At 42.8% G+C, this 9504-nt stretch overlaps 1 protein-coding gene across 4 annotated transcripts in view; it reads left to right on the top strand.

Annotated features, from left to right (window-relative positions):
- The first annotated feature begins 1442 nt into the window (after positions 1-1442).
- The window catches only part of htr2cl1 (5-hydroxytryptamine (serotonin) receptor 2C, G protein-coupled-like 1), a 146206-nt gene continuing 138144 nt past the window's right edge, over positions 1443-9504 (top strand). For all 4 annotated transcript variants that reach the window (XM_039823360.1, XM_039823359.1, XM_039823361.1 and 1 more), the window contains exon 1: positions 1443-1971. The gene's annotated coding sequence lies outside the window, so the exon portion shown is untranslated. The remainder of the gene's footprint in view (positions 1972-9504) is intronic.

The raw sequence follows: 9504 nt of genomic DNA, 5'->3' as shown, positions 1-9504 counted from the left end.
TCTATCTGCATCCAGTTCTCAGACAAATCCAATGAAGCAAAGCTCTCCACTATTTGACAGCTTTGACCTAAAGTTATAAATTATATGCAACAGGGCTGATGGAGCAAAGCCTCAGTGCAAAACCACATAATGCTGCAATGCACCGCCTGCTTTTGACACACTCATTATACTGTAGGCATATAGAGTGTGTGTGTGTGTGTAACATAATGCAAGTAACAGGATAAACAGTTAAACCAAAGCAGCGTGACAAAGGGTTTAAGACGCAGGATTCTATTTATCGCGGTGGGTAGAGAGTAAAATGCGTCACTGCACAGAGGATGAGACATGGAGGGATGGCTGAAGAGTTTGTGTGTGTGTGTGTGTGTGTGTGTGTGTGTGTGTGTGTGTGTGTGTGTGTGTGTGTGTGTGTGTGTGTGTGTGTGTGTGTGTGTGTGCGTGTGTGTGTGTGTGTGATGTACAGTACAGTACAGTACATATAGAGGGATTTATTGCTAAACCATAATTATTTTTTAAGCTAAAGAGATGGGAGACTAATTCCTATTCAAATTTACAGTATTACAGTACAGTGTGTATGTGTGTGTGTGTGTGTTATTGTACAACTACCTTTGTGGGGACAAATTCGAGTTTTAGATCTTGTGAGGACAATTTTTGTTGTCCACAGTGGTTTGTGGTTTTAACAAGAAGAATTAACCTGCAGACCGTTTTGCTCTCCATGCCACATTGTTGGCCACCCCTGGTATACCCACTCCTGGACATATTATGACGACTATTATGATGTGTTGTACAATGGGCAGGATGCAGTTTTGTTGGCTAGTGGCAGTCTGTGCAGAGTGATGCAGCACTCTGTGTCTGTGTACTTAATGTATGTGTGTACTTAATGTATGCACTATGTTGTGTGGAATCCTTTAAACGGCAGATATTTTTGGTTTGTGCAAGACAATAGGCCTACATGTACAATAACAAATACACGTATATTTTTCTTAAAGTGAAAAAGAATCTACAAGCCAAAATATCATTTAAAAAAAAAAAGCCACATAAACGAACGTTTGTGCGCTACAGAGTTGCATGTCACCACCAAAGCTGCTGCTGCATTTCTAATCTGCAGCTGCCACCATACTGTATACTCCAACAGCATAAATAAACATATAACAAGAAGAATCCCAAATATTGCCACTGGCTACTGTGCAGCTTGTTTGAATTTACACACAGCAGAGTGGCTTTGTAATTCCAAATTTGCAAGAGGGTGTTTGAATTTCAGACCTCGTTGAGGCGTCACAATGTGTGGGACCAGAGGAGACAACTTTGTGGTCGATGAAGCGAGTCGGAGTCTGCAGTCTCTCTCTCTCTCTCTCTCTCTCTCTCTCTCTCTCTCTCTCTCTCTCTCTCTAACTCTCTCGCTCCGTCCCTCTCTCTCTCCGTCCCTCCGTCCTGTTTCTCTCTGCTCCAGTCAGGAGTCGCTTTCTCTCATCCCCTCCGCGCTCTGGTCTTCGGTGTTAAAACTTTCCTTAAAGGAGACGGATCTTTCAGCATCCTAGTAAACAAATGAACCAACAGTTATTGTTTTGCCTGGAACTTTGAGAAGGATTTACTGTCATCCAGTTTCCTGTTTTGGTGCAGGACGCGTCCCGTTTCGCACCGGACCAAAATGGACCGCAGAACGTGTCCGGATCGTCCGCACTGGTCCTCTGGCGCTGTGTGCGGGACACACTGAAAAGAAATCCAGACTGGAGGTGGACTGTACCTACACTCACTGCCCGTTCTCTTTCCTCCTCTAGTTTATGGCTGCGGGCTTTAATGCCTCCGCTCAGAAGATATAGCCCAAATCAGAAGCGGAGAATTATTCCTCAACCCGAAGAGAGGACATGGACATACCGTAGCCAGCGCTCACAGATGAAAAGCAGGATGTAGCTATAAAAAGAGGGACATCACAAACTGCAGGGACGCGGAAAGAACAATCGAATGTCTTCACGGGTGAGTGAACCTGCGTCTGTCTCTTAAAAAAATCTCACATTTACTCGAAAAATTTGAATATTTGGTGCGTCTCTGAAACAAACGGTTCTCTGAGTTATATGAAGAAATGTAAGGTTAAAAGTTTGTGATAGTATAGCTACAACAAATGCACGAGGCTGAACTCAATTGGATTAAATGAAACTTTGAGGAAATCGAATTTAAGACCTTAAAAGGAGAATAAGACCGATACTGAGGTTATGACGCGCTGAACAAGCAAATGCGCATTGTGCATCATTATGGTGAAGAAATATACAGTATGTGTCAAATTATGAAAACTTGACTGTACTGTACCGTTAGATTTACAGGTGGATGGAGCAGCTGAGTTGTTTTGGAGATTGCGAGAGCTGCGTTTTTACGCATCGCATTGTCTGACCAATTGGTCTGACGTGCGCCGCAACAACGCCCTTATTAAGTGATTTATTCTGTGTTTGAGTTTTAAAATGTTATGTTATGTTTTATTTTCCGGAACGCCACGATTGATAAAAAAAAAATAAAAACCTGCCCAGGTGGTGTACATTTCGTATTGTGAAGGAAAACCAATCCAATCAGGAAGGATTCTGGATGCTTTGCTCTGAAATCAAGTAGGATTTTCTCATCATTCACATACAGTATGCCGCTTTGGTTTAAGAGTAAATAACACGATTTCGAGGTTAAACACTCGACTAAATGACTTGTTAATGCTGTGGATTTTTCAGAGGGTGTGTTCAGTTCTTCGAACGTGTGCTGCTGGGTTTCATTCAGAGAGGGTGTGGCTCTGCTGGAGGTTTTGTGCGTCTCATTTAAGCTCGGGGGAGATTCAACAGCAAATACCTGCACTAAACTGGGAATTAAATCATCTGTGTGTGTGTGTGTGTGTGTGTGTGTGTGTGTGTGTGTGTGTGTGTGTGTGTGTGTTGCTGTGTGCGCACATGCGTGTTTATTCAATGAATTTCCCGCTAATCCACCTGTCTCCAGGGAGGATTAGAGTGCTTGGGACATTTTTGGACCAGATTTTTTTTTCCTTTCTCCTCTGCCTTTCGACAACATAATCTGCGAGACAAAACACTGATTTCTTCAGTTACACCCTAGAGATGGAGCCACAAGTGCCATTTGCTGCGCATGCAACATTTGGTGGAGGCGTATTATCTAAAGCGCCGGCTGGCTCTGCCTGGAGTGCAAATATTTTTAGTAGCCAAGGCTGGTTGGCCACACTGATATTATGTCAAACTCTGACATGTGTCAGCTTGGCGGCATTGTGGCAGAACAATTAGTGTGTTACCACATGTAACGCATCCAAAACCGTTATGACTCAAGGCATATTTTGGATACCTAAAAAATTGAAACTCATCTGTATGCAGGTACTTGGGTAAACAAGTCCTAAAGCCTCGTTTGAATGCATGATAATACTCAGGTTTGTCATTTATCATAGCCTGGATGCTATTACTCTCTCATTCTCTTCCTCTCAGCTCAGTTCCATCTATCACCAGCTCTCCATCTTCCTCTCTCTGTCTCAGTTCCAATAAAGTCTCCAATTCAACATGCTTTATTGGCATGAAAATGGAAAGGAAAATCAAGATGGAAATAGACACGGCCTCTCTAAATCTCTGTATTGACGCTGTCTACCCTCTGTCTTGATGGTTTAGCATGGCTGTCACACTGCTGAGGGTTTGAAGCCCACTTGGCATCACCCTCTCCAATTCCAGGTCCATATTTATTTTTATTTTTTAAGAAGCATGCTGATAATGCTCATTGATTTGTATTCTCAACATGAAACCGATTATTTCACTGCAAATATGTGTTTTAGGCAGAGCTAGGGTTCTGCTTAGCAAATCATTTAATTCGTCACCCATTTTCTATTACAATCATGCTTACATTCATTCACTAAAAGTTTAAATAATTGACAGTCATAAATATCTATCCATGGATATTCTCTCTCTCATTTCATGCTCATGCTGCCAGACAGATGCCCACCAACTGGATAATGGTAAATAAATGCAGGGTGGTTTATAAATGGCTGTTTGTTTTTCAGGCGAATGGAAAGGTCCATGGCATGAGGGATGATGAGACTTTAAACACACGCCAACCACAGACAGACGGACAGCCACAGAGACAGATGGTCAGACATGTATACATAAACATGGCTACAGTATTTGTCTCTCACACAGAGACATTCTCCATTTTGCCTCGGGATGCCTCTTTGAAAATGCCACATCTATACATCGCACTCCCCATTTGATGGGGAATTAATCAGAGTGGATCAGCATACTTGACATATTGCTGCTAACTGTTTTTTTTTCTCTCTCCCTGACTGAGAAAAAAAAAAATCTATAGGAAAGACTGCACAGGAAAGAACAATAACTGTAGAGGATGAGATCAGAGTGCCCGCAAACCAAGAGGAAAGTAGATTTTTAAGGGGAGCCCAGTAATTCAGGGAATGAAATGGGATTGTGTGGTGGGCTTGTGGGGGTATGTGAGTGCATGTGAGTACATCACTGCAAATGATGAGGACCAATTTGACTTTTAAACCTTGTGAGGACATTTTTCTGGTCCTGTGTTCTTTAAAGGTCTGTTGGAAGTGGCTAGAATTAGGGTAGGGTTATGGTGTGGGGCTCAGATCATGATTTTCAAGGCATCGGTATGCTTCAAAATACTTATCATTGACCAGTGTTTGAACCGACTCTATGTACACCTTTCCAACATTGGGATTGGATTGGCTTAGTCACACTATTTTTGTAAGTTTCATACACCCCTTCACACAGCGCTTGGCCAGGTGTGCAGAGGTGTAAAAGAAGTTTTGACCTTCTCTCTCAAGATCTCTTTATTTATTCCTCACACAACTACTTTTACTACTACAGTCAGTTTTGTGTACAATATACAATCAAGTGCAACATCATTAGGCTATCAGACGTTTTCTCACATTCAATCATTTCTATATATTACTCTTTGAAGCATATAAACATTTATTTGTTTGTTCTTAGGACAATATTATTATATTGCTGCTCTTTTAAAAAAAAATGTGACCATGGTTGCTTGTTAATTGATAGCGCAACATGCTGCTATGGGTCTGTTTGGGTCGACAGCATTTGGGACTGAGCCTTGTTATCCTTGAGTCCTCTTCGGATCGGCTCTGACTATGCTCGTAAAGCTATCCGCGTTGGGTTCGGGTTAGTCTATATCCATGACATTCCACTTCCAGGATTGCTCCGGGACCACCAAAAATTCCGCCGGATGTCACTATTTTCGGCCGGATGTCCGGTACCTTCAGCTTTCCTAGTGTTGTAATTTTAAACTCTGGTGGATTTCTGAGGACTATGGTTAACAGCTCCTCAGATCTCTGCAGGGTAAATCCAGACAGCTAGCTAGACTATCTGTCCAATCTGAGTTTTCTTTTGCACGACTAAAACAACTTTTAGTCACGTACACGTTCCACCAAAACAAGTTCCTTCCGAGCCTATTTTGCAGAGTCACTGGGGCTCTGTCCGGCGCTTACCACCGCCCAAATGATTGTGATTGGTTTAAAGAAATGCCAATAAACCAGAGCAGGTTTTTCTCCCATCCCAGAATGCTGTGTGGACTAGCCAGACCCTCCTCCGCAGCGCTGTGGAGGAAGGTCTGGCAATGTGAAACTAGGTTTGGGTTGGTTCTTCACAGGTTCTTTTCAGTGTCCAACATTTTGAACTTGGGGGAAAATTGATAACAAAACTATCCAGGTTGAATGTTACTTTAAAAGACGTAAAATGATTCAGAACATGAAGTGTGTGTTTTCCTGTAACCTTTGAATGAGTACTGCTCGTTAAACCTTGATCAGGATGGAAGAGTTTTGATGCGCAAAAATCATGACTCTCCACTGTATTGAGAGGGAACTTGAGAGCATGATGGGCTTCTTCATATTTTCATGATGAGGATCCCCTGCTTTTCTTTCTTGTCAAAAATCTCTCCATGTCCGTCTGAATAAATCTTGCTAAACGGAGTCTTGATCGTGTGAAAGCACTTTTCCATTGTTCCCATACGATTCAGATTCATTCAGCTTTAGCTCTCCTTGACACGTTTCCCCACAGTCATTCAGTCCTCTTAAGTTAAAGAGGCACGAACCCTGGCATGTTTGTGTGTGCGCGTTCAGCCGCGATCGCAGCGCTTGATTCAGTCATTCAGCAGAAGGGGCTTTCATTTGGCGGATTTGCTTGAGACTCTCCTGGCCTGAGACCCACAAAATTAAAGTGACAGTCACGTAAAACGGCAACAACCGTCGCCGCCCCCTCCCTGTAGACCTGCAACCAGTTTTGGGTTGGCTGTAGATAAACCTCATCAACTGCGAATTAATTCCTTTAGCTGCTGCTGCTGCTGCTGCTTCCTCTCACCAGATAGACAACAGAGATAAATATAGAGGCTTCTTGAGTCTGATTACATCTTTCTCATAATGGTGAGGGGATGGTGTCGTATGTAAATTGGGATTTTCCAGCTGCGACTGCCTCCAAAAGATTGACTGGAATACTTAATGAGTCAAAAAAACAAAGTGACGCCCGTTTTGTAACAGAAAACTCCACTGCTCTCAAAGTGTCTGTCTACTTGTTCCTTGTGTGTTCCCCCTCTGATATTTGAAAGATAAGGATCTTGGTTTATTCAAAGTATCTTGTTTCTGTGAGTCAGCAGAAACAATTCATTGCCTGCAGTAAAAAAGTGTGTGTGTGTGTGTGTGGGGGGGGGGGAACTGCTGTGAAACCAGTACTTAAGAGTTTTGTTTCAAAATGAGATATCAACCTCTTGATAAATGAGATGCCTACTTTTACAAAAAGTTGATTTTTAATTGAATTCAAAGTTAAACAGTCCAAGTGCTCTTAAAAAAGGGTAGTAAAGGGTAATAAAAGTATTATTTTATGAGATGTAGTCATTTGAGCTCTTTAAATATTGATCATTGAACTTGAGACAATGATGTTCTTTTTTTATTCTTTTAGGAAATGAAAAATAAATAAAGATCACTAACTACAGCATGTCACGTAATCCACATGTCTGACTTTATGGCTGAAGCTGCTATTACGTAATGTGACTTAATCATGTGTCCTGTCAATGTGTAGCATGTTTTGTGAAAACACAATTGTGTGTTGTTCTTGGACAAAACTGTGCTATGACAGCATTTTTAGGGGGGAACAAGTTGTTGGAAACCTTTCAGGAATTTGCTTACGCTCTGCTTATGTGATAAGGCGGTCGCATGTCAATCTTTTTTCAGTGTCAGTTTCACCTTTCTGTCACTATTTTGGGAGTGAAAGGGGCAAGGAGAGTGTGATTTACATATAATCTGGAGAAAACGCCTGTCTTCTGGACCCCACAGCCCGCTGCTCTGAAGCCTGACATCCCCACACAGCCAGCGTACGGTACCGTCTTCCACGAGTTCACCTGGAACCCCCACATAGAACCGGGATGGTTAAAGTTAACTTAACTGACGTTATAGAGGTCCACAAAAATAAGTGCTTGAGTTAGCTAATGTCAGCTATCGGAGCTAACGTTAGGCTGTGACAGACAACGACAGAGGGAAAACAGACAGTTTGCGAGCTCCAGGTAAAGTCGGGAAAGCCGTTGCTGTAGATGCAACGTTAAGCGTGATTTACGGGTCTGCGGAGGCGCCACACAGAGCTTTCTCCATAGCCTACGTAAGTGGCCTGGTGGTTATACTTGTGCGTTGGTGTGTGCGTCGTTCTCTTTAAGAGAATAGCAGGGCCGGCGTGTGTGTGTGTGTGTGTGTGGGGAATGTGTGGTAGAGCGAGTGAGAGAGTGACAGGGTTAGCTTCGGAGCGTTGTGCCGACTCTAGAAGCATAGTGAGAGAAACAAAGTGTCTCCCCTGTGCTTTCTGACCACGGTGGGAAATCTGTAGCAGGAGAAGTTAACACTCTCCTTGATTTCATGTTGTTTATGGAGAAGGTGTAGTTACAGTTTTCGAGAGGTGTCTCCACGTACATACGTACGTAAACAAGATGTATACTGCCCCTCAGGTCCAGAAGAATTGCATCCTACGGTACTGTAGGAAAACAAGTACCGTCACGTTTTCAGAATTTTGGTACCGACTTGGTACTGAAGTACCGGGTCTCGTGACATCCCTAGAAAATGGTTAAAGCTGCAGCGGGTAGAAAGCCAAAAAAAAAAGCCAGAATTTGAAGTAGAGTGAGACCTCTTAAACAGCTCTCCCTCTCCCCTCTCTGTTGCACAGGCATATGCATGCACAGAACAGCCCATAGGAACACTCTCACTCTGAAATGACCTGTGATTGGCCAAAGTCTCCCATCAAGGGCTAGATTTTCTAAAGCTTAAAAACTGTGCCAAGAGGAGGTGGAGAACACTAGTTTTCTCTCAGAGCACTTGGATTACATTATGCTGAAAGATCATTATGGAATTTTGCCTAACAACGCCCAACGATACTGCCTACCACAGCTTTAACATTAAAGGACATACTGTTATCAGCATTCTTTGTTACCCTGTAAAAAAAAAATAAAAGCCCAGAATCATGCGATAACCTTGCCAAGAAGTTTCCCAATATGAAATCCAAGGTGATAGACTGGAATCCCATTGTGCTGTTACAACTCCCCGGAGCGTCCTTTGAAATAATATGCAAGTGCGAGGTAATGTGCGAAATTACATCCTGCGTGGCTCATTGTAGATTTCACTCGCCGTACACTGTGGCTGCCACTATCTCCTTCTCATTCATATGCACCTCTCTGACTGCAGTTATTTTACAATGTCCTTCCTGTTTGATCTCCGTTCAGTCCTCCACTGCGGGACTTTCATTGGAGACAGAGTGAAGAAGACCGACAGAGCAGGCGGAAAGGGGAGTGCGTGGAATAAAGAGGGACAGTTGACAGAGTAAGACAGACATGAAAAGGAGGTGAGGAGTGGAGGGAGATGGGTGAGAGTGTACTATCCTGTTCATGTTAAAAGGTGAAAGTCAACGGCGTCAATAAATCAGATGACATAATGGCCACTCATGGCCAAGTGTGACACGCATTTAGATAAGAGCTTCAGCTATAAATAGCTAAAACACAAGTGTTTGAATATGTGGGGGGTTAAGAGTGTCTTAAGATAGATGTGTGGGTTTAAGATGACTGTCATGTGGGCATACTGTCACACCCTAAAGATACACAAGGAGATAAATTCCCATAATATACCCATGCAATGTAACAGTAGATAAAAGTATTTTTGGCTGATAACTGAAGCTGTTATACCTGGTAAAATGCAGGAAGTCAAAGCACAGCCAGGTTTAGATGCAAACCACCTACACATCGTCAGGGAAACATTAGCAGGGAAGTGAAATGCATTGCACCATTCATCCAAAAATATACAGTCACGTAAAGGATTATTAGGAACACCTGCTGGAAGTAGCCATCAGAGGATGGGTACATGGTTGTCATAAAGGGATGGACATGGTCAGAAACAATGCTCAGGTAGGCTGTGGCATTTAAACGATGCCCAGTTGGTACTAAGGGACCTAAAGTGTGCCAAGATAACATTCCCCACACCATTACACCACC

This window comes from Perca fluviatilis, chromosome 14 (assembly GCF_010015445.1).
Source record: "Perca fluviatilis chromosome 14, GENO_Pfluv_1.0, whole genome shotgun sequence".
Lineage (NCBI taxonomy): Eukaryota > Metazoa > Chordata > Actinopteri > Perciformes > Percidae > Perca > Perca fluviatilis.
Note: the sequence above shows the minus strand (reverse complement) of the source record. Positions and strands in the feature narration are given on the sequence as shown.